At 46.9% G+C, this 26,230-nt stretch overlaps 1 long non-coding RNA gene across 1 annotated transcript; it reads left to right on the top strand.

The window, feature by feature from the left end:
• Positions 1-6,932: 6,932 nt before the first annotated feature.
• Positions 6,933-12,111, top strand: LOC143962240 (uncharacterized). Its single transcript, XR_013270655.1, has 2 exons — positions 6,933-7,229; positions 10,752-12,111. It is a non-coding gene; the product is annotated as an uncharacterized LOC143962240 (long non-coding RNA).
• Positions 12,112-26,230: the final 14,119 nt, after the last annotated feature.

Genomic DNA, 26,230 nt, shown 5'->3' on the forward strand with positions numbered 1-26,230 from the left:
ACACATGCACCCAGGGACCACACACATGCACCCAGGGACCACACATGAACCCGGGGGCCCCACACATGAACCCGGGGGCCCCACACATGAACCCGGGGGCCCCACACATGAACCCGGGGGCCCCACACATGAACCCGGGGGCCCCACACATGAACCCGGGGGCCCCACACATGCACCCGGGGCCCCACAATCATTTTATACAACATTTTCAGTAACATTTGTAGAGAATGATATGATTTCTCTGAGTCCACCTTACAGAAGATCTTTGTTCCAATCAGTAACTGGTGAGAGAATGAAGACTTTGGTCAGGACTGTACAACATACAGCATGGACTATGGGAACGAGAGAGGGGGGAGGGGAGAGATCTATGTATTATGTGATCTGACACTCCCGAGTCTGGGGAGTACATGTGCACCACCAGCGCCCCCTTCCCGGGGTGATTACACACAGTGGGATCTGATCTGCGGGTAACACAGACTCGATGCCCACCACAAACCGCGGATCATTAGGCAGAGAGGCAGAATGGCGTTCTGTGTATGTAAACAAGGCAGACCGCCATTCTGTCTGCAAGAACGCAGAATCCATTCCTTCCCCTAGTAAAAGCACTTCCCACAAAGTGCACAAGAAACAGCGAGGCACACAGCTAACCCTTTAATCACCCCTTTTGTTAACCCCTTCCCAGCCAGTGTCATTAGTACAGTGACAGTGCATATTTTTTTAGCACTGATCACTGTATTAGTGTCGGAGAAGGGATCTCACCGCTCCAGGAGCGCACATGCAGGCTGTAAACTGTCTCTTCGGATGGGAAGTCACAGGCGCCGGCTATTACCACTACCAACAGACGAGAAGCAAGCTCTGGAGTGCCGCACTCTTCAGAAGATCACTTTCTTTTATTGGAAAATCACATCACAGCTCAACAAACACAGCGAACAAGGAAACATTTCACCATCGGGGGCTTCATTATGGAGATCTGGCCTGGGGGGGTCTTCATCCTGAAGCATTTTTGTTGCTTCACCTTTTGGGCCAGGTTGTCGTGTTTCTCCCTTTTTGTGTTGTGAACACTTAGGGCCCTTTCACACTGAGGCGCCAATGGCTTTTTGGCCCCCAGTGGGGCATTTTTAGCAGCCAAAAAAAGGGTTAAAAGTGCCGGCAAAGCACCGCTGCTGATTTCCATGGCGGGGGCACTTTAGGAGCGGTGTATACACTGCTCCTCGGTGGCGGTGCGTCCATTAAGGGCACACGGGTGCCGCCCCCTCTCTCCAGCCACCCCCTTTTGTGTATAATGCATAGAATCTATCCATGGCCGCTGTAGCCACCCCCTATTCAGGCACCTGGCCTCCTTTTTGGATGCTACAGAATTACAACAGCGGCAGGGTTTTTTTTTTAAAGCACCCGATTAGAGCCATAGGCTCTAATAGGCTTCAAAAAAGGTGACCTGCAAGTGCAAAGCAGTTCACTCAGGTGTGTTAGGAAAGTGAATATTCATTTGCTTTTCTAACACTTTACCGCCTCTCAGGCAATCAGGTGCGTGGGCTACCCATCACCTGATTGGCTGAAATGACAGGCGCTACAATTGGATGCCTATCGGGAGGAGGGGGGAGACGCATGGAGCAAAGAGAGCCACTGTCTGACATGCTGCAAAGTCCCACCGCTTGCCGTCGTCACCTGCCACCACCGAGACAGGGTAAGTGCCGGGCGGACGGCGAGTGGGCATAGTGGAACAATCTGATGGGCACAGTGGCTGCGTTTCATGGGCACAGCGGCTGCGTTTGATGGGCACAGCGGCTGCGTTTGATGGGCACAGCGGCTACATTTGATGGGCACAGTGGCTGCGGTGATGGGCACAGTAGCAGCCTTTGATGATAGTAAATAGTTATTCCTAATAAGGGTTATGTATATGAAGAGCTGTATACACCGATATGGACCAAGCCGTGTCCAGTAGGGAAATATGTGAGGAAAGTTGATGTGGCGCTATTCTCACTCTATTGTGGGTTGGGGGCCGTTACACCTTCTACTTTATTTAGTAATGTATAAATGACTCTCATAACGTATATATTGGGATATACGATATCCTCTAAGTGGTTCTATATGATTAAACATTCATTATAGTGCGGGAATTTTATAGAAAAAAAATATAAAATAAGGTGCCAAGAAAAGGACTAGATTATTGAAATTGCACTCTAAAAAAACTGTAAACACACTTGCAAAGATGCTAACACCCAGTAATGTTGGGTGTATATAAAACTAGCGGGAGTGTGTTAGTGTTGGATGTTACCGCGTTATAATCAAATATGATACCAAAAAACAAAAACAAAAAAAAACCAATATAAATAATATAAAATAAATAAACGCACTACAGAGGCAACTATTATATGCATATAACTTTTCACCTGTTGAACTATATGTATATAAATGACATGAATATTACGTGGAAGAAAGTGCCACGTGCTCATAAGAGAAGTGCAACTACTTCCATATACTAAACACAACTAGAAGCTGTCTGATTGCATCATATATTGCCCAGTGTTGGCTGGGATTGTAATCAGTCGTAATAACCGTGTTAAATAGAGGAAGATATAAAAAAAAGTGTCAAAATAAATATAAAGTGCAAAGTGACAAAATGTAAAAACACCCTGCAGAGGTGTTAACACACAAAAGTATAAATGATCCAAAAAAAAACTTATTAATGTGGAATAATAGGTATCACACTCAGACTTGAAGTCCTAAAAACAATAAATATAAAGTGCAAAGTGACAAAATGTAAACACCCTGCAGAGGTGTTAACCCACAAAAGTGTAGATGATCCAGAAAAAATAAAAGTATTAATGTGGAGTAATGGGTATCTCACTCAGACTTAAAGTCCTATAAAGTGCAAGGGTGTGTAAAATAATATCCAAGAAAAAAAAAATGTGGAGTAAAAGTGAATGGTTTGAAAGAGAAAATGTGTGTGTGGAAGTTGAGTGGGGAGTGTAAACCGGTCCCATCCACTGACCACAAAGACTGCAAAGTATCTAATAATAAAAGAGATCTCTAAGGAGTCCAAACAATAGTCATTTGTAGTGAACAATGAATAAATGAACAAAACATTTATATAAGTAAACACCCTACAGAGCTAATAGAAAGCAGGGTGTGTAAAAAATATATATAAAAGAGAAAGAAACCAAAAGTTCAACAAGGAAGAGAAACAAAAAAGTCTCTTAAAGTGCCGGTGCTTTTCCGTGACAACCAATGTGCATACGAATCCAGTAACCCAGGGGTGTCCAAACTTTTTTCACAGAGGGCCGGATTCCAAGGAGTGAACATGCGGGAGGGCTGAACATTTTTCCCGACTTTTTTTGAACCGCTAAAATGAAATGCAAATGAAATTTTTCCCCAACGTTTATTGCAGGCGGCACACTTTTCATTCCGTCACACGGATGAGAAATGTAAAGAGGTGTTACACCCTCTGCCTGTCATTTATGAAGTCCGGATGAAAATAGAAATGCGGGAAGATGAAATATGTCGGGAAGATTGTAAAGTACATTAATAAAGGCCGTCTGGCGACTTTGAAGGTAAAAAGAAATGTGAAGAGGAAGATAAAACCAAAGTGTCCATCTTGTGAAATAGTCAGAGCTGAGATTTTCCATGAATGTGATTGGAAGAAGAAAACTTGTGTGCAGTAATGTGAAGGGTGAAATGAGATGTGGAGGGCGGCACATAGGCGGGGTGGGGGCTGGGTGAAAGGTGGTGGAATGAGATGTGGAGGGCGGCACATAGGCGGGGCGGGGGCTGGGTGAAAGGTGGTGGAATGAGATGTGGAGGGCGGCACATAGGCGGGGCGGGGGCTGGGTGAAAGGTGGTGGAATGTGGAGGGCGGCACATAGGCGGGGCAGGGGCTGGGTGAAAGGTGGTGAAATGAGATGTGGAGGGCGGCACATAGGCGGGGCGGGGGCTGGGTGAAAGGTGGTGAAATGAGATGTGGAGGGCGGCACATAGGCGGGGCGGGGGCTGGGTGAAAGGTGGTGAAATGAGATGTGGAGGGCGGCACATAGGCGGGGCGGGGGCTGGGGGAAAGGTGGTGAAATGAGATGTGGAGGGCGGCACATAGGCGGGGCGGGGGCTGGGTGAAAGGTGGTGAAATGAGATGTGGAGGGCGGCACATAGGCGGGGCGGGGGCTGGGTGAAAGGTGGTGAAATGAGATGTGGAGGGCGGCACATAGGTGGGGCGGGGGCTGGGTGAAAGGTGGTGGAATGTGGAGGGCGGCACATAGGCGGGGCGGGGGCTGGGTGAAAGGTGGTGAAATGAGATGTGGAGGGCGGCACATAGGCGGGGCGGGGGCTGGGTGAAAGGTGGTGAAATGAGATGTGGAGGGCGGCACATAGGCGGGGCGGGGGCTGGGTGAAAGGTGGTGAAATGAGATGTGGAGGGCGGCACATAGGCGGGGCGGGGGCTGGGGGAAAGGTGGTGAAATGAGATGTGGAGGGCGGCACATAGGCGGGGCGGGGGCTGGGTGAAAGGTGGTGAAATGAGATGTGGAGGGCGGCACATAGGCGGGGCGGGGGCTGGGTGAAAGGTGGTGAAATGAGATGTGGAGGGCGGCACATAGGCGGGGCGGGGGCTGGGTGAAAGGTGGTGAAATGAGATGTGGAGGGCGGCACATAGGCGGGGCGGGGGCTGGGTGAAAGGTGGTGAAATGAGATGTGGAGGGCGGCACATAGGCGGGGCGGGGGCTGGGTGAAAGGTGGTGAAATGAGATGTGGAGGGCGGCACATAGGCGGGGCGGGGGCTGGGTGAAAGGTGGTGAAATGAGATGTGGAGGGCGGCACATAGGCGGGGCGGGGGCTGGGTGAAAGGTGGTGAAATGAGATGTGGAGGGCGGCACATAGGCGGGGCGGGGGCTGGGTGAAAGGTGGTGAAATGAGATGTGGAGGGCGGCACATAGGCGGGGCGGGGGCTGGGGGAAAGGTGGTGAAATGAGATGTGGAGGGCGGCACATAGGCGGGGCGGGGGCTGGGTGAAAGGTGGTGAAATGAGATGTGGAGGGCGGCACATAGGCGGGGCGGGGGCTGGGTGAAAGGTGGTGAAATGAGATGTGGAGGGCGGCACATAGGCGGGGCGGGGGCTGGGTGAAAGGTGGTGAAATGAGATGTGGAGGGCGGCACATAGGCGGGGCGGGGGCTGGGTGAAAGGTGGTGAAATGAGATGTGGAGGGCGGCACATAGGCGGGGCGGGGGCTGGGTGAAAGGTGGTGAAATGAGATGTGGAGGGCGGCACATAGGCGGGGCGGGGGCTGGGTGAAAGGTGGTGAAATGAGATGTGGAGGGCGGCACATAGGCGGGGCGGGGGCTGGGTGAAAGGTGGTGAAATGAGATGTGGAGGGCGGCACATAGGCGGGGCGGGGGCTGGGTGAAAGGTGGTGAAATGAGATGTGGAGGGCGGCACATAGGCGGGGCGGGGGCTGGGTGAAAGGTGGTGAAATGAGATGTGGAGGGCGGCACATAGGCGGGGCGGGGGCTGGGTGAAAGGTGGTGAAATGAGATGTGGAGGGCGGCACATAGGCGGGGCGGGGGCTGGGTGAAAGGTGGTGGTTTTGATGCACAGAATGTCCCGCAGGTGAGAGTCGCTGATCCATCTTACATCATCCTGACCCCCGACTGATCCATCTTACATCGTCCTAAAGTCCTAAAGGTAAAGTCTACAGGTTTGGAAATATCAGTTTGTAAATGAATAGAAAACTGGCTTAATGACAGAATTCAGAGAGTAGTGGCTATTGATTCTTACTCTGAATGGTCTAAGGTTATCAGTGGTGTACCCCAAGGGTCAGTGTTGGGACCCTTACTTTTTAATATCTTTATAAATGATATTGGGTCTGGGATCAAAAGTAACATTTCCGTCTTTGCAGATGACACCGAGCTATGCAGTGGAATAACGTCCTTACAGGATGTCTCCAATTTACAAGCCGACCTCAATGCTCTGTCTAATTGGGCGACTATGTGGCAGAAGAGGTTTAATGTGGAGAAATGTAAGGTTATGCACTTGTGGGCTAAGAATATACATCATACATGCTAGGGGGAGTACAACTGGGGGAATCCATAGTGGAGAAGGATCTGGGGGTTTTGGTAGATCATAAGCTCAATAATAACATGCAATGCCAAGCTGTGGTTTCCAAAGCAAGCAAAGTCCTTTCCTGTATTAAGAGAGGTATGGACTCCAGAGAGAGAGACATCATTTTACCCCTGTACAAATCATTAGTAAGACCTCATCGGGAATATGCAGTTCAGTTTTGGGCACCAGTTCTCAAAAAGGATATCAGGGAACTGGAGAAAGTGCAGAGAAGGGCAACCAAACTGATAAGAGGCATGGAGGAGCTCAGCTATGAGGAAAGATTAGAGGAACTGAATTTATTCACTCTTGATAAAAGTAGATTAAGGGGGGGATATGATCAACATGTACAAATATATAAGGGGTCCATATAGTGAACTTGGTGTCGAGTTATTCACTTTACAGTCAAAGAGGACAAGGTGGACTCTTTGCGTCTAGAGGAAAAGAGATTTCATCTCCAAATACGGAAAGGTTTCTTCACAGTAAGAGCTGTGAAAATGTGGAATAGACTCCCTGCAGAGGTGGTTATGGCCAGCTCAGTGGATTGCTTTAAGAAGGGCCTGGATTATTTCCTAAGTGTACATAATATAACGGGGTACTAACATTTATAGGTAAAGTTGATCTGGGGAAAATCCGATTGCCTCTCGGAGGATCAGGAAGGAATTTTTTCCCCTGCTTTAGCAAATTGGATCATGGCCTGCTGGGGTTTTTTGCCTTCCTCTGGGTCAACTGTGGGTATAGAATTGGGTACATGGGCTGGTATGATATTTATTATATATATATATTTTATTTTTTATTTTTTGGTTGAATTGGATGGACTTGTGTCTTTTTTCAACCTGACTAACTATGTAACTATGTGTGTTCTCAGCCTGTACACATGACAGCCCAGCACACCCGGCATACAGTCTGCTATCCCAATGGTTGGATGGAGATGAGTGTGTGGCCCCTGCCATGGTGAGGGCCCCTCACTTTTCCATCATTTCTTACAGAGCTCAGTATGAGCCCCTCCCCCTTCCATCATCACAGCAACATTTCCTCCTCTAACACTCTCATTTTATTCTTCTATGAAGGATTGGAGGAGGCTGGGATGTATCTATAAAGAGGTGAAGATAAGAAGATGGTGTGTGGGAGCCCCTCCCCCTCTCAGGTAATACACGGATCCGGATATGAAGAGAATGTCCGGAATGGATGATATCAGAGTAAAGTCACATCAACTCTCAGCTTTTATTTTCTCTTTCTGATCCTTAAATATAGAATTCCAGTAATAGTAATCTTTCTCTTCTTTTCCTCTTCTAAATGGTGTCATTTCTGCTCAGTATTGCCCACTTCCTGTGTTGTTGTGTGACCGGTGCCCCCTTCACACCACTGATCTGATAGGGGCACCCGCGCATCCGCGCTCCCATCTATTGTACTACAAGCCTGCGGTGACACACTGGCTGCACCGCCCATCACATCACCGCTACAGCTCCGCCTCCATTGTCATCTGATTGGAGCCCCGCCTCTGCCCTGCCTCCTCTCTATGAGTGACAGCGGTCACCTGCACTTTCAGAGCTGCATGTGGATTGTCTCCTGGATGGTGTTCTGTGACAACGGCACAAGGACCAACCATTACAACAAACTTTATTCATACAACACACCGTCCTGTTGTGTCAAAGTTTACTGACAATACATTTTACTGACATTTATTTTCATTGGAAAAAAATGGTTTATTTTATTCATCACCACCAATCATTGTGTGTCACCCCCAGGAAGATTCTGTGTCACCCCCAGGAAGATTCTGTGTCACTCCCCAGGGCATTGTGTGTCACCCATCCCACTGCAGAGCATTACATGTCACCCATCCCACTGCAGAGCATTAGGTGTCACCCATCCAATTGCAGAGCATTACATGTCACCCATCCCACTGCAGAGTATTACATGTCACCCATCCCACTGCAGAGCATTACGTCTCACTATTTTGAAGGCTTATATGCAAGCAATTGACCATAAAGAGGGTATGGGGGCTGGGTACTGTCCTGGGGGACATCAATAAAAAAAAACATTTTTTTTAAAAACAATCTTTTTAAAGGAGCAGTGATTTTAATGATGCTTAATGTGAAACAATAACAAATAAAAATCCCTTTAAACATAGTGCTGGGGGTGTCCTTAGTCTGCCTGTAAAGTGGCACATCTGTACCATGTATAGAACCTGCTGCAGCAAAACTGACATTTAAATAGTTTTTTTCCTGCAAGCTTTATTTTATAAATAACGGCTTGGGGGCCAGTCTGTATGATGAGGTCACAATGCAGTGCACTGGCAGCAAGATTAGAGGATTATGGATACATTCTGGTGTCTCTTTGGCAGACTTTGTATGGCGATAACACATTGTTTGCACCACTTTGAGCAAGCCTTACTACTCTGCATCTGTTGGTGTGCTGCTGGAAGATGTGTTGCAAGGACCTGGGACACCCTGCACTATAATATCATCCCTGTCAGTGGAGGCTGCTGAGAGGTCATGGGGCATAGCGGGGACAGACTGAGGTGAGGAGGAGGGGCATATTTGTTCCCCTTTTGTATGGCTTTTGTGTACTCTTGCAATGGGCTGAGTGGTGGGAGGATAAATGCCTTGTCAAGCATGTGGAACCCAAATGGTTGGAGTTTTTGCCACGCTCGATGTGCTTGAGAAAAAGTTTGCAAATTACAACAGTGCGATCGGCTGCACATGTGCAAAAAATGTCCAGACATCTGAGCTGTGGGAAGTGGGCCGGGAGATGATAGCTCCACAATGTGATGGAATAGGGTGGCTGCTCTCTATTCTTCCATGATGGCTGCCTCGTTGGGGTTGTGCCTCACCCTCACTTTCCTCCTCTGCTCTATCCGGAACCCAAGTCACATCAGTGACCTCATCATCATCATCATCATCATCATCATCATCATCATCATCATCATCTCCTCCTCCATCCTCATTTCCACCGGAGACAACTTGGCAATACGCTGCAGCTGGGGAAACATGACTGCCAATTTGTGTACCAGTGTTCCTCCCTCTCTGTAGGCTCATGTTCCTGCCTTCCTCAACCTCAGAACCAACATCTGAATCCAGTAATGGCTGTGCATCATCAAGGAGCAAGTGGCTGACACTGTGTTCAAATAACTCCGCTGACTCCTCCATGCCTGATGCTGGGACTAGGGCAGGAATAGATGTGAACAAGGAGGCAGAATAAGCTGCTCTGGCAGCTGCAGGGGACTGTGCACTAGTCTCTGCTAGGGTGACAGAGGATGAGGAGGATGAGGATAATGAGGAGGGTGACAGAGGATGACAGAGGATGATGAGGGTTTAGAAAGCCAGTCCACCACCTCCTCTACATGCTGTGGCTGGATAGCACGGGCACCATCACTAAACAGAGGAAATTATGTCCTGCCTGAGGACTGACCACGTCCACCTTGGCCTGTGGTCACATACGCTGCTGGACCCCTCACAGTGCCATGGGGAACGTCTGCCTCTCCTTGTTGTCCTCCCAGACATGATGGGGGGTTATTACCCAAACTTATTATAAACTGGGAAATGTGTCATTGGATGCACTTTATTCAATGAAAAGTGGTGTTTGCTGCACTATAAATTGAGGACTTCCACTGACAGAAATGTAAAAACTATAAAAGAATAAAATAAAAAAAGGGAACACCAATGTCACAGTCAGAAAAAACTGCAGCTGACAATTTAAAAAAGGGGACAGGAAAAAAAAAAACATGCAGCAACCAAGAAGAAGGATATACAGCACTAAATGTAATGTGGTGTTAAACACTTCATTGCACAACACACTACACTATACTCACACACTATACTAACACTCTACACACACACTACACTATACTCACACACTATACTAACAGTATACTAACACACACACTACACTATACTCACACATTATACAAACAGTATACTAACACTCTACACTGACACAACATACTCGGAGTCACAATAAATGAACACACTAACTCACTAGTAGTAAACTGAGCCCGGCTCTATATATCTCCACTCCAACACTGCAAAGGCTTCCTATGAGAAGGAACCATTTATAGTGGGGGTGGGACTATGAGCACTGAGCCCTGGTTGGCAAAAGTCATCATCACTTTGTCCAATCAGGGCCCTGAAAGTGCTAATTGGCGAAACCTTGCACCTGACCGCTGGCTTCATCCAATTAGGTCCTGTAGAATGCACTGCGAAGCGCACAGAGCATTGAGGGGCGCTCAGCGGGCGAATATCCCGCCGAGCTAACTGCAAATTTGGGTGTTTGCCGAGTGGGTGAGCGGTTAATGTTCGGGGGAACTTCTGCCCAGATAGAACTGTTGGCCCATCTCTAGTGCTGATCAGTCCCAGTTCCTGGATTCCGACTTCTCCTCTCTATAAATCTGGATCACTTCCTAACAGAAAATAATAAAACCCGTCCTGGCTGAATACAATTGTCTCCTCAGTCAGCTTTGCTGCTGATATTGGGATCTGCAGATCTTCCTCAGGTCACATGATCCCAATTCTTCTGTGGATGGAAAGTAGCCAAATTACTGATATGACGAGTCCCTGTGTAACATGGAATGATATTCACATCACATTCACATATATATGTATTGGTGACACATTTCATGGAATGTATACAATGTAATATCGCTGTGTAATTGTACAATTATCTCTTGTAGACGGCCAGAGATTTGTCTGGTGATTGTGTCCCGGTGTTGGGTCTGCTGGACCTCTTCCATGTATAGAGGATCTCCTCACCGACACCTCAGACTTCTCTGCAACCTTCTAAAGGAAAGTCTTCTACTCTTCATGGATATAATGGTCGCCTCCCATTGTGAATTCCCTCTTCTCCCCTCTGTAGGATTCCACACTTTCCAATATTATCAATACTACTATGATGGTGATGAGGATCCAACTCATTTTTAGGACTCGTTCATGGTGGGAAAAAGACATTTTCTAAAGTTTCTCGTTACTAAAAGCTGACTGGAGCAATCACTAATACAGAGAAAGAGACCACATCTTCCTCTTACTGCTGTTCTACTCCTCTCCATCCTCCTCTCCACCCTCCATACTCCTCTCCATCCTCCCCACTCCTCTCCATCCTCCATACTACTCTCCATCCTCCATCCTCTGAATTCTCCATCCTCATTTCCATACTCCTCTCCATCCTCTATACTCCTCTCCATCCTCCCACACTCCTCTCCATCCTCCATACTACTCCCCATCCCCCATACTACTCTCCATCCTCAGCTCAATTCTCCAACCTCCTCTCCGTCATCCATACTCCTCTCTGTCATCCATACTCCTCTCCATCCTCCATACTCTACTCCATCCTCCTCTCCATCCTCCTCTTCATCCTCCATACTACTCTCCGTTATCCATACTAATCTGCATCCTCCATACTCCTCTTCATCCTCCGTACTACTCTCCATTATCCATACTCTTCTCCATCCTCCATACTGCTCTCCATCCTCCATACTCATCTCCATCCTCCTCTCCATCCTTCATACTCTTCTCCATACTCCTCTCCATACTCCTCTCTATCCTCCATACTACTCTCTCTCCTCTCCCTGCACTCTCTCCTCTCCTTGGATGTAATAAAGTGATGCGGCTCTATCTAACATATACGGCATTCCCGGCTCCCAGTCTCTCTCTGCAATGTCTTTCTCCATGTTGCTGACATTATCTTGTATAAGAACAGAACCCGATCCATCAGCAATCCCAAGGAGAGACGGAGATCTCATAGCCGGCTCTCTGCTGCCTTATATCAGAGTTTTTCTTCCACATCCAGAACTTTATCCCCCTGAATGACAAGCTTATCCAAGTCATCCCATTTCTAGAAGTTCATCTTTACTTCTGCCAACTCCCCCATCTCTGCTCTGCATGACTCTCTGCCAACACGGCTCCTAAGATTTCATTGTGCTGAGTCCGTTCAACCGCTTTGCCTTTCACTGACAACTTGCTGCAATTTTTATTATATCATCTAAATGGATTTATCCACCGATTGTTCTGATTACATTTCATGTCTGATATATTGTATATGAGGATCATGTATTATTCCCGGAGGATTTCATGCCATGGATCATTACCCAAAGGCGATTATCCTGATTGATTATTGGGCCACCAATATTATTACCTGGTTATTGGAAGGTGTTATTCTCTATAGATTTACCCCATTGAGAGTTTTTACTCATCAATAAAGTTTTGTATATTTTATTAGCCTTATTCTGTGATTACCAACTCCTTCTCAGCTTGTTCTCCACAGCCGATACCCTCTCACCTCTCCCTTCCCCCCTCACCTCTCCCTCTCTCCTCTCCCTCTCTCCTCTCCCTTCCCCCTCTCACCTCTCCCTCCCCCTCTCACCTCTCCCTTCCCCCTCTCACCTCTCCCTTCCCCCTCTCACCTCTCCCTTCCCCTTCTCACCTCTCCCTTCCCCCATCTCACCTCTCCCTCCCCCTCTCACCTCTCCCTCCCCCTCTCACCTCTCCCTTCCCCCTCTCACCTCTCCCTTCCCCTTCTCACCTCTCCCTTCCCCCATCTCACCTCTCCCTTCCCCCATCTCACCTCTCCCTTTCCCCCTCTCCCTCCCCCCTCTCACCTCTTCCTCCCCCCTCTCCCTCCCCCTCACCTCTACCTTAACTCTCTCTCCTCCCCTTTCCCCTCTCCCTTCTCTTTTTATCTGCCTTCTCCCCATCTTCACTTACATCCGTCACAAGTCCGACCTCCTTGGACAACCTCTGAGCGTCATTTAGGGAAGGAGTTATCATCTTCATCCGCTCAACAATGGAATCCACTTCCCTGCGTAGAACCTGTCCCGTCTCCCGTGCCTGGAGAGAAGATCGGAGGATGAAGGTGACCCCGGGAGGTCTTATATTTTATTGTACAGGATCAAAATAACAGTAAATTTCACTGATTTTTAATTCTTAATCATCATCAATAATTAAAAGAATTATAATTAAATTGTATCACAGAATTGAACACAGAAAGTAAGAGCACAGCGCACTGTTTCCACTGAGCGAGGGAACTGAATTGGGAACCATCAAGACTTTATTTTTCTCTCCAAATGTACAGTCCAGACTCCACCCCCTCCCCCCATGCCATGGCTTGTTGCCCATGACTGAATTATACACGGCTAAATCTGATCATCTTCATTGATCATGTTGATGACATTTGGCTGCTATATATTCCAATGATTATCATGATAGTCACACATTACAGGTGCTTTAAGTCACATGACCTGTACTGTGTGTGTAATTCTCATGGTGATGATGATGGGGCGGTGAAATGCATCCTTGGCACTCATTTAGGGCTCATTCACACAGGGCACAGACATCCATCTGCCATGCACAGACTTTTACCAGCGCAGTGTTGTGTGCGTCCCCATGTCAGTGTCCCGTTCATTTATTTTGGGACACAGAGACTGCGCCCCAATATGTCTTGAGGGGGCATGTCCTGATAGAAATGGAAGATCGGCCTGATGATGTACACAGCACTGTGCTGCTAAAAGTCTCTGCATGAGACATGGGTGCCGGTGCCCTGTGTGAATGTGCCCTCACACTTGTGTTTGGGAGGGAGGTAAAAACGTCACGCGTGTCTTTTTACCATCCCCAACCACTTCCCCTTATTTTGTAAATCAGCCGAAGGTGGATACTATATGCTGTGGCCATGAAGTGTTTTCCACAGCAAAAATGATCCCTGCTGTGTTCAGCCCCCCTCCCCCTCCCCCGCTCTCCCCTCCCCCGTTCTCCCCTCCCCCGTTCTCCCCTCCCCCGCTCTCCCCTCCCCCGTTCTCCCCTCCCCCGTTCTCCCCTCCCCCGCTCTCCCCTCCCCCGTTCTCCCCTCCCCCGCTCTCCCCTCCCCCGTTCTCCCCTCCCCCGTTTTCCCCTCCCCCGCTCTCCCCTCCCCCGTTCTCCCCTCCCTGTTCTCCCCTCCCCCGCTCTCCGCTCCCCCGCTCTCCCCTCCCCCGTTCTCCCCTCCCCCGTTCTCCCCTCCCCCGCTCTCCCCTCCCCCGTTCTCCCCTCCCCGCTCTCCCCTCCCCCGTTCTCCCCTCCCCCGTTCTCCCCTCCCCCGCTCTCCCCTCCCCCATTCTCCCCTCCCCCGCTCTCCCCTCCCCCGTTCTCCTCTCCCCCGTCCTCCCCTCCCCCGTTCTCCCCTCCCCCGTCCTCCCAGTCTCTCCCATTCCATCTGGTGGGATTGGCAGCACACAGAGAAGGAGGAACGTCAGTTTCTCCCTCTCCTCTGTGACAACTGAGGCCATGAAGATCTCATCACTTCCACTATCAGTTCTGCATTTCCCTGGCTGCTCCCAGCTTTCTCCATAGGATATGTCACTGCCCAACGTATCACAAGGATGATAAATATCACTGGAAGACAGCTCAACTCTTTTATGAGGTTGGGGCCGGGTCAGGGATGGGCCCAGGGGTGGGGTCATGGGCCCCATCAAGTAGGCTGTAGGGGGCCCCATGATATCTAACAGCCGCCCCTGCCTCTGATAAGAAGGGAGGGGCACAGACTCTGGCAGAGGCTGTGTATGTGCAGTCATCATTCTCAGTCATACTGTGTGGGGGGCGCTAGGGAGCCACAGAGAAATAAGAGCCCAGACTACTATGCTGGAGTTTGTAGTCCCATGGAGGTGGGGAAATGCTCACACATACTGGGGAGGGGGAGGGGCAGGTCATATAAAGTAAAAGGCTCTGTGCTGTTACAGGGCTGCCATGGCTGACCTGAGCCCTGTCTAGAAATACTTATTGTCTGGCTGTCCTTTCCGTTAAGGTTTTGATGGGGCAATTTTGATGGGACAATTTTGAAGGGGAAATATGATGGTGCAATAAGATGGGGCAGTTTAGTGGGGCAGTGTAATGGGGCAATTTTTATTGTGGCAGTATAATGGGGAAATTTTGATGGGGCAGTTTTGATGGAGAAATTTTGATTTTGGCAGTATAATGGGGCAATTTTGATGGGGGCAATAAGATGGAAACATTTGATGGGGCAATAGGATAAGGGCAGTTTTGATGGGGGCAATATGATGGCTCAATTTTGATGGGGCAATTTTGAAGGGGCAGTTTTGATGGGGCAAGTTTGATATTGCAATATGATGGGGCAATTTTGATAGGTGCTGTTTTGATGAGTCAGTTTTGATGGGGGCAATTAATGGGGCAATTTTGATTGTGGCATTATAATGGGGAAATTGTAATGGGGCTGTTTTGATGGGGCAATAGGATGGGGCAGTTTTGATGGGGGTAATTTTAATGGGGCAGTTTTGATGGTGGCAGCATAATGGGGCCATAGGATGGGGTAGTTTTGATGGGAAAATTTTGATGGGGCAGTTTTGATGGAGAAATTTTGATTGTGACAGTATAATGGGGCAATTTTGATGGGAGCAATAAGATGGCAACATTTGATGGGGCAATAGGATAAGGGCAGTTTTGATGGGGGCAACATGATGGCTCAATTTTGATGGGGCAATTTTGAAAGGGGCAAATTTGATGGGCAGTTTTGATGGGGCAAGTTTGATATTGCAATATGATGGGGCAATTTTTATAGGTGCTGTTTTGATGAGGGCAATTAATGGGGCAATTTTGATTGTGGCAATATAATGGGGAAATTGTAATGGGGCTGTTTTGATGGTGCAATAGGATGGGGCAGTTTTGATGGGGGTAATTTTAATGGGGCAGTTTTGATGGGGGTAATTTTAATGGGGCAATACGATGGGGTAGTTTTGATGGTAAAATTTCGATGGGGCAGTTTTGATCGAAAAATTTTGATTTTGGCAGTATAATGGGGCAACTTTGTTGGGGCAATTTTTATGAGGCAATTTGATGAGGGCAATAAGATGGCACAATTTGATGGGGCAATTTGATGGGGCAGTTTTGATGGAGAAATTTTGATTGTGGAAGTATAATGGGGCAATTTTGATGGGGCAATAAGATGGCAACATTTGATGGGTGTTGTTTTGATGAGGCAGTTTTGATGGTGACAATTAATGGGGAAATTTTGATTGTGGCAGCATAATGGGGAAATTGTAATGGGGCAGTTTTGATGGAGCAATAGGATGGGGTAGTTTTGATGGGGGTCATTTTGATGGGGCAGTTTTGATGGTGGCAGCATAATGGAGCATTAGGATGGGGTAGTTTTGATGGGAAAATTTCGATGGGGCAATTTGATGGGACAATTTTGATGAGGCAATTTGATGAGGGCAATAAGATGGCACAATTTGATGGGGCAATAGGATGGGGCAGTTTTGATGGGGCAATTTTAATGGTGGAAATATGATGGGCAATTGTGATGGGGCAATTTTGATGTTGGCAGTTTGATCGAGAAATTTTCATGGGGCCGTTTTGATGGGGGCCATTTGTATGGGGCAGTTTGATGAGGTAGTAATGATGGTGGCAATATAATGGGGCAATTTTGATGGGCCAATAGGATGGGGCAGTTCTGATGGTGGTAGTATAATGGGGCAATTTTGATGGGGGCAATAGGATGGGGTAGTTTTAATGGGGCAACTTAATGGGGTCAATATGATGGTGCAGTTTTGATGGGGCAATATGATGCACAGTTTTGAAGGGGCAGTTTTGATGGGGGCAATAGGATGGTGCTGTATAATGGGTCAATTTTGATGGGGCAATAGGATGGGGTAGTTTTGATGGGGACATTTTAATGGGGGCAATATGATGGGACCGTTTTGATGGGGAAATTTTGATGGGGGCAATATGATGGGACCGTTTTGATGGGGCAGTTTTGATAGGGGCAATAGGATGGGGCAGTTTTGATGGGGCAATTTTGGTCAAGTTGCATAAAAAATTGCAGCAAAAATTGCGGTAAAGTTGTGGCAAAGTCACGCAACTTTGGGGTTGCAGTGGTGGAGACCTAGCCTCAGTGGCATATGTGATCTTCATGCATCCAATTTAGTATGGAATATGACCACTTATATTAAACTATTGATTTGCACAATTTATCAGTATTTTTTATTGTGATATTAATATGTTATAAATGAAGCACACATTGGGGGGGTAGTTTACATCGCGATTTGCATTATCACCTTGGCTGTTAAGCCGTTGTTTCTTCTGCCATACACAGTGCAATCAAGCAAGATCACGATCTGCGGGGCGATTTATTAGAGGGTGACAAATGTGATGTAGATCATGTTGAATATATAATGTTTAATGATATCCCTGGTTGGATATAGGAGGTGTGCTTGGATTTTTGAATTGTTGAAATGCTCATATTGATTGTAGAATGCAGTGCAGCCCTTATGAGAATACAGGATAGCTGGAGAGTGCAGCTGGATGGGAGGTGAGAGACGCTCAACAGCAACATGAACACACGGCGGGGTTAATGTCCTTCTATGGGTATAAAAGGTTGGGAGGTGCGTTGTATGGCCATGCAGTGACCCACACCACCGAATCACCCTGCCAGCTCTCCAGTTGGCCTCACCCGGGATCATGGCTGTAGTGGTATAGAGGTATATAGAGGTATATAAAGGTATATAGAGGTATATCAGGGGGAGGGGCTTCATTATAATTCTATTCATGATTTTATCATCTGTTGTTATAGTAAGTGAACATCTAGGAGGAGCTACGGGATAAACACACCTTATTGATGAATTGGATTACGTTATGAGAACCTCTTTTCTCCGCTTATAACGAGCGACATATAGATGGAAAGATTCAGTGATTGCTGATTATAACCACCTGACATCCACACACCTTCCCACCGATATTGGAGGAAGATTCACAGAGCCACACCCAGAGATACGCCGTATATCCCCTAATATCTGGTCAGTGACCTTCCTTTGGGGGATGGTCATACAAGTGTCACGGAGATGGTCAATCGTCTGGATCCATGAATTATAACTCACCTCTAATTCTTATCTTCTGGAGAGGATCACCTTTCATCTCTTTTCTTACATTTTACTTCCTATTTTATCAAATCTACACGGAGCATCAAGTCTGAGGACTCTTGGATTTTATAAGCTCTATTAGTGTTTTATATATTTATATTTGGAGACATTTTCTGATGTATTGTTATCCTATTATAGTAGCAGCTTTGTAGATATTATACTGTGAGTGCTGAGGGAGAGATCTCTACCATTGTTTGATCATTTCTCATTTCTCTGTCATGTAGAAGAATAAATATCCAACTAAACTCAGGAAGAAATTCCATTTTATACATTTTCTTTGGATATTTATTATAAATAATATATTATATATTTTTATATAAAGTCAAAAATATGGTTTTGTTTTCAAAATTGTCACTCTTTTTTGTTAAAAAAACGCAGAGGTGATCAAATACCACCAAAAGAAAGTTCTATTTGTAGGGAAAAAAGGACGTCAGTTTTGTTTGGGAGCCGCGCCACACAACCGCGCAATTGTCAGTTAAAGTGACGCAAAAAGTGCTGTGGTCATTGGCCAGTGAAATGGGCCGGGGCTGAAGGGGTAACACGTTCTAGGTACCAATTTATCTACATCCTTTAATACCATTTGTATAAAAATCTCCCGATGTCTATTGGAAGGTTGTGGAGGATTAAATAAAGATTTATTGTTTAGCCCACTATCGCCCCCTCTGGTTGTGTGGTCAATTCTATTCCTTGGATCCCATTGAATTCCTAAGAAGTATCTTTTCATCTTTATTTCTCTTCTATATTTCTGCACATCTATATAAACACCACATTTGTTCATCGCTTTATTGGCGGCACGTTTGAGTCCGTCGTTTACAATCTTCATTTCTTTATGGTTGAATTGTATGTTTGGTAAATTATATATTATATTATTATTACTGGTAAGGGGCTGCGGGCTATTTCCCATTGGGGTGGATTCCACCCCCCTCGCTCCCTGGTGCATCGCATACTAGTCCTGTGTGGGCAGCATCCATCTTCTTGCCCTCTTCCTTTGGGCCCGTCGACTCCGGCAATGTGATTTGCCGGAGCCGTGTGATGTCACTCCCACAGAAGCCATGACTAGCGGCATAGGCTAGGGAAGAAACGGCATTTAGCTTTGTTTCTTCCCCGTGCATGCACTGTACAAATTTCCGGCAGACTACAAGTGAAATATCTCCTAAACGGCACATGTTTAGGAGATATTTCCACTACCTATAGGTAAGCCTTATTCTAGGATCACCTATAGGTAAATGTATAAAAAGTGGGTTTACAACCACTTTAACTATGGGTACTGTCTGTAGCTTTGGCTGGTTCCCACATCCTCTGTGGCTAGCTGGTTCCCACATCCTCTGTGGTTGGCTGGCTCCTGTGTCCTCTGTGGTTGGCTGGCTCCTGTGTCCTCTGTGGCTGGCTCCTGTGGGTGGCTGGCTCACTGGAGTGGGTCGGTCACCATGGGTGGCTAGCTGGCTGGCACCCTGGACCTGGTGTGGGTGGGTCACCATGGGTGGTTGGCTGCCACCCTGGCCCTGCTGTGGGTGGGTCACCATGGGTGGTTGGCTGCCACCCTGGCCCTGCTGTGAGTGGGTGGCTGACTGGCACTCTGGCTGGTTGGTGTGTCATCTTCTGCCATTTTGGGCACTTTTTGTCAAGGTGAGGGAGGTACTTGGAGGGAGTTTGTGACCTTTGCCCTACCCAGGACGGTAGATCTATAAGGTTTGCAGCAGGCCATGGGACATGTGGCGCAACACATAATGACGTTGCCCGTGTGTGTGGGTCCTCTCTGTGCCCATTTGAGAGTCTATGTTAGAAAAATCCCTCATCAGTACCCATCAGTGTATCCTCTCCAGTGCTTCTCAATGCAGCCTCACCAGTGCCAATCAGTGCAGCCTCACCAGTGCCCATGAATGCAGCTTCACCAGTGCCAATGAATGCAGCCTGATCAGTGCCCATCAATGCAGCCTCACCAGTGCCTATTAATGCAGCCTCACTATTGCCTCTTAATGCAGCCTCACCAGTGCCCCTTAATGCAGCCTCACCAGTGCCCCTCAATGCAGCCTCACCAGTGCCCCTCAATGCAGCCTCACCAGTGCCCCTCAATGCAGTCTCACCAGTGCCCCTCAATGCAGCCTCACCAGTGCCCCTCAATACAGCTTTACCAGTGTACCCTTCAATGCAGCCTCGCCAGAGTGGCCCCTCCATGCAGCTTTATCAGAGTTCCCCTCCATGCAAACTCACCAGAATGCCCCTTCCATGCAGCCTCACCTAGAGTGCCCCCTCCATGCAGCCTTACCTAGAGTGCCCTCCATGCAGCCTCATCTAGAGTGTGACCTCCATGCAGCCTGATCGGTGCACGGGAATAGAGAGGAGAGCCTCCGGATCACACAGAGCAGGTAACTCCCACTGTGACACCTGGAGACCGCTGTTATCGGATGTCCTGCCTCCTTTGTTAGATGTCACACGTCCCAGAATTGGACCAGTGAGATATCTATCAAAGGAGGCAGGACATTGGATGACAGCGTCAAGTGGGAGATCCCTACTCTATGTAATTCAGCGACGCCTGCCCTCCCCTTACCCTCCGAGGCAGTGCTGGGGCCCATGTGGGCCGAAAAGGTGATCACCAGCCCTACAGGGTCCAGCAGGTGGATCTGGCAGGCCCCCTTTAGTGTCTGGGCCCCCGGCCTATGTCCAAAGGGTCCGAATGGTCAGTCTCCTCCGTCTAAGAGTCACAATCACCAATATAAACTCACAGAAAAAGCCATTTGTAAAGTATAGAGTGACTACAGTTACCGGAATAGAGAAGAGCAGCGTGCCGGAGTGTCTCCATGCTGCTGGGAGCCGCTTTAAATACCATCCCTCCGATGTGAATATCGGATGCGGACGTAAGAACTGCGCTGCGCATGCGCAAGCCTCGCCGCAGTGACTCGCTCGTCCTGCTGGGTCCTAAGGCCCGGTTTGATGAATGGAAGCAAGACTCCCTCTGCAATTGGAATGACGTTGGATTTATTTATTGAAAGCTACAGCTTATCCCGGGATAAATGAAATGCTTTGTTACAAACTGTTCCCATAAGACCCTTATTTTTGGTACTTTGTTACTTGTCCCTCATCTACTTTATGGATTGTCCATCCTCCTCCTTCTCTCTGCCTTTCCTTTCCATTCCCCCTTTCCTTAACCTTCCCCCCTTTTCTTTCCCCCTCCCCCTTCTTTCCTCTCTCTTTTTCTCCCCCACCCCATTTTCTATTTATCCCTGTTCCCAGTGTCTTCATCATATTGTATTGGATCTCAACAACAAACCCCCTCTTTAATTACCCCCTTGACCTGCAGACCACATTCCACCTCATGTTCAGATGACTAAATGTCCTTACATAAAGTGGTGTCTCTGCCTTATGATTTGCTGAACCATTAATGGGCTCCTAATTATCACATATTTTTCATGTATATTATCGTTAAAACAAATTTATGCTCCCTTTATTATATTATTGCTGTCTTAAGTTTTTTCTTGATTTACTTTTGTATTTTTACTGATTTGGGTTCTTTTTATTATTATAATCATATATTGTAAATGCCATTGTGTCTCCAAGTTCATGGCTATGCCCCGCCTCCTTATGTCCACCTCTCTCCTAATTCCATCCAGCCGACCGCTCTGCAAAATCAGGATGTTGTTTTGCTGATTTTGAATCTCATATGGCATTAAGGTGAATGTATGGATGCCCCCAGATTGTCCTGGCGTACAGCCGGGCGCCCGTTCTGCTGTGCCCGAGGTGTGTGCGTCACTGCCTGTGTGAATTCTTTCCTGTCCTTGTGACTGGAGAGTTCTCCTCCCTCCACCCCCACAGGGAGTCTTATTTCCATTCATTGGACTGAGCCTTAGGACCTGGTGAGAATGGAAAAGCGAGTCACTGCGGCGAGGCTCACGCATGCGCAGCGCAGTTCTTACGTCCGCATCTGGTGTTCACACCGGAGGGATGGTATTTGAATTGGCTCCCAGCAGCATGGAGAGTCTGCGGGAAGCAGGGGACACCCCCGACATGCTGCTCTTCTCTATTCCGGTAACTGTAGTCACTCTATACTTTACAAATGGCTTTTCCTGTGACTTTAGATTGGTAATTGTGACTCTTATGCCCCGTACACACGCTCCAACTTTCCGACAGAGAATGTGCGATCGGAGGTTGTTGTCGGAAATTCTGACCGTGTGTACGCGAATAAGACTATTGAAGATAATTATTTCAGTTTGCTGGCCTTGTACAGCAAGTTACAAGTGTTGTTCTAATTGTGTTTACCAGATATCCCCAAAGTTACCTGATTATTGGGAGGTGTGTGGCCCTGGGCATTTAGCCAGCTGCTGAACCTGCCCCTGTAAGTAGACCCCACTTTAGCTTCTTGCCCCCTTGATGTCTGAAAGGATATTCCATCTCTCCCTCTGGCACTATGGGGGTCATTACTGTTTTCCCGTTTTCAGTTGGTCTTTATTCACCATTTTAAAGCCAGGTTCCTCTGATGCAGTAAAACATCCGGCCACCCCGGCAGTTCTCGGGCCCCTCTTAGGAGAGGTAGGTAAGCAGTGCTACCTTGAAAGAGGAGACCCATTTCTATAAGAATGTTTTCTGATATAAAAGTTTCTATTTTTGTATTCTTGAATTAATCCAATATGTCCAATTGTCTGTTTCTTGGTAGAAGGCACTGTACGTCACACATGACCAGCATCCCCTGAGGAAGCCCAACTTATGGGCGAAACATGTTGGGAAGTCCATCATATATTACTGTGTTGCCGTAACTGTAACCTATTGTACTAATAATCATTGTATCTCCTTTCCTTCTTTCCTTTTAATAAATGAATTCTTATTTTGTTCCTCAAAATAAAATATTTTTATATACTATTTTTGATATTAATTTTAATTTATGTGCACCTTTTAAAATTCCAATTTCTGTACCTTTTGATTGTCGCATCCTATTGCCCCATCAAAACTGTCCCATCCTATTGCCCCATTATACTGCCACCATCAAGATTGCCTCATAAAATTACCCCATCAAAATTGCCTCATCAAATCTGCCCCATCAAAACTGCCCCATCAAAACTGCCCCAACAAAACTGCCCCATACCATTGCCCCATTATACTGCCACCATCAAAATTGCCCCCATCAAAATTCTCCCATTAATACTGCCCCATCAAAATTGCCCCTGTCAAACTGCCCTATCAATAATGCCCCATCAAAATTCCCCCATAAAAATTTTCTTATCAAAATTGCCTCATAAAAACTGGCCAATATAAATAGCCCCATCTAAATTGCCTCATCAAAACTGCCCCATCCCATTGCCCCATTATACTGCCTCCATCAAGATTGCCCCATAAAATTACCCCATCAAAATTGTCCCATCAAAACTGCCCAACAAAACTGCCCCAACAAAACTGCCCCATATCATTGCCCCATTATACTGCCACCATAAAAATTGCCCCCATCAAAATTCTCCCATTAATACTGCCCCATCAAAATTGCCCCTGTCAAACTGCCCCATCAATAATGCCCCATGAAAATTCCCCCATCAAAATTGTCTTATCAAAATTGCCTCATAAAAACTGGCCAATATAAATAGCCCCATCTAAATTGCCTCATCAAAACTGCCCCATCCCATTGCCCCATTATACTGCCATCAAAATTGCCCCATCCTATTGCCCATCAAATTGCCCCATTAATACCTTCCCATCAAAACTTCCCCATCAAAATTGCCCCATCAAAATTGCCCCATCAAAACTGCCCCATTATACTGCAACCATCAAAATTTCCCCATCCTATAGCCCCATCAAGACTTCCCCATCAAAATTGCCCCCATCAAAACTGCCTCATCAAAATTGCCCCATCAAAACTGCCCCATTAAATCTGCCCCATCTAAATTCCCTTATCAAATCTGCCCCATCTAAATTCCCTCATCAAAACTGCCCCATCTAATTGCCCATCTAAATTGTCCCATCAAAACTGCCTCATCAAAACTGCCCCATTCTATTGCCACTATCAAAATTACACATCCTATTGTCCCATCAATATTGCCCCATCGAAACTGCCCCATCAAATTTGCCCCCATCAAAGCTGCCCCATCTAAATTGCCCCATCAAAACTGCCCCAACAAACTTGCCCCTTTCAAAACTTCCCCATATAAATTGCCTCATCAAAACTGCCCCATCAAAACTGCCCCGTCATTATGCCTCGCACTGCCACCATCAAAATTGCCCCCACCAAAATTGCCCCATCAATACTGCACCATCAAAATTGCCCTCATCAAAACTGCTTAATCAAAATTGTACCATCAAAACTGTCCCATCTAAATTGCCCCATGTAAATTGCCTTGTCAAAACTTCCCCATCCTATTGCCCCATCCTATTGCCTCATCAAATCTTCCAGTTTCAAAATTGCCCCATTCTATTTCCCCCTCAGCACAGGTATTTTGTCCCCACCCCCTCATGTGTTGTGTAATGGAATATTGATGGGTTGGTCACATGACATGTTTTGAGATTCTACTTCCAGCACTGGGAGTCTGGGATTATCTCCTCACAATGGATTTTGGCATTTTGGCGCCACCCCCTCAGGTGATGTATAATGACTTGGTCATGTGACATGAGGTAATGACTCATACACATACACTGTGATGTCATTTCTCCATGTATATATAGCACACATATAGGACTAAGCTCCATGCTGATAGAAAGATCAATCCACTGACATATGTGGGGATACAGATACCAGGTGTGTCTAAATAGTTCATCCATCGCTCCCATATCACAACACGGGCCAGGTGCACGCGCATGTACATGTCTATCCAGAAACACGCTGAGAAGAACCACCTAGTGTGGAATACATGTGACTGTCGGGGTAAATCCACTGTGGGCGGGGGGGCACAATGGGACAATGATGGAAGTTCTGCTACAAATGGGGGAAAACATCAATGGACACACATGAAATGTCAGACGATTGTACGGGACGGAAGTCGTGAGCAGAAGATGAGTTTATGACGGTTCAGGAAGGAAACGACTGAGGAGGAGCCACGCTCGGGTCACCAATCTACAAGCAGGACCCCACACACCATCCAACAAATCCCACAAATGCTGCCACCAGATTGGCCACTGACTCTACAATGGATGGTGGAGGAATTGGGCATTAGCCAGGACACGGTGCCCACCATCCCCCACCAAGATTTGGGGAAGCAGAAGATCTCTTCCATCATTCACAACATTTTATAAATTGGAGATGAATATCTCAATCCTTTCTTGTGATTGGTCAGCGCTGCCAATCTGATCACTTTTCTGGAGCAGATTTTTGTGACCATCGATTGATTGTTATAGTGGCTGCTTATGTTGTTTTGGGTCCTCATTCTGTGATTGGATGAGCGCTGGGGGAGGGGCCAACCTTTTATGTGACTATTTCTCATTGATTAGATATTGAATTTTGTTCCCTATAGCAGCCATGGAGGCGGGGAAATCGATCAGTAACCGAACAATTAATTCAGATGACTTATTTGCAGTAGATGCGGCACCAGGTGAAAATGTGGATCATCAATAATTCCTCACAACATCGGGGGACACATTAGAGAAGACAAATCGGCACTTGGTGGGATATTTGGACGATCGAACAATACCTAAAAGAGACAATCATCATGAGGAGCCTCAGGGGGGAAGGGACCCCACAGGGGGGTCTAAGTGAAGAAGGGTCTATGATTGACGGCTTACACTTCTTCAATGGGGGGTTTAAATTGCACCAACTGGTGTTATAAAGGAAAAAAAAGGTTATTATAGAAAACGATTGATGATTTGTAAATGACGTTCCATCCGATCAAAGACACAAATTTTAATGGAGACATTAAAGAAAAATTAGAAAAAAAATTGATAGAAAAACACAGAAAAAGATAATAAAACAAATCCACAGGGATATGGGAGACTTCAGAAATCATTCCATTTCCCTATGGCAAAACACTACCAGTGAGCAGAGGGATGTGGATGAGAAGGCTGAACTAGCACCACTGCCATTGATGAGGGTTCCAAATAATGGGGTAGAAGCTGGTCCGTCATCACCAAAATGGACTCCCATGCCCCAACCCTTCCCCCAATGAGGTAGAGGAGGCAAAAGAGGGAGGAGAGGAGAAGAAATGATAAAAATGAAGATAATTGATATTTCAATCAACCGTATCCTCAGAAGACTTCTGGGCCCCTATCAAGGCTCCCTACTAATAATTATTATACAAATAATGGTAATAGGGATCATTATAGACCACATCCTATTAATATTAGGGAACAAC

This window comes from Lithobates pipiens, unplaced genomic scaffold, assembly GCF_037356315.1.
Source record: "Lithobates pipiens isolate NorthernLeopardFrog02 unplaced genomic scaffold, aLitPip1_a1.2 Scaffold_8, whole genome shotgun sequence".
In the NCBI taxonomy this organism is placed as follows: domain Eukaryota; kingdom Metazoa; phylum Chordata; class Amphibia; order Anura; family Ranidae; genus Lithobates; species Lithobates pipiens.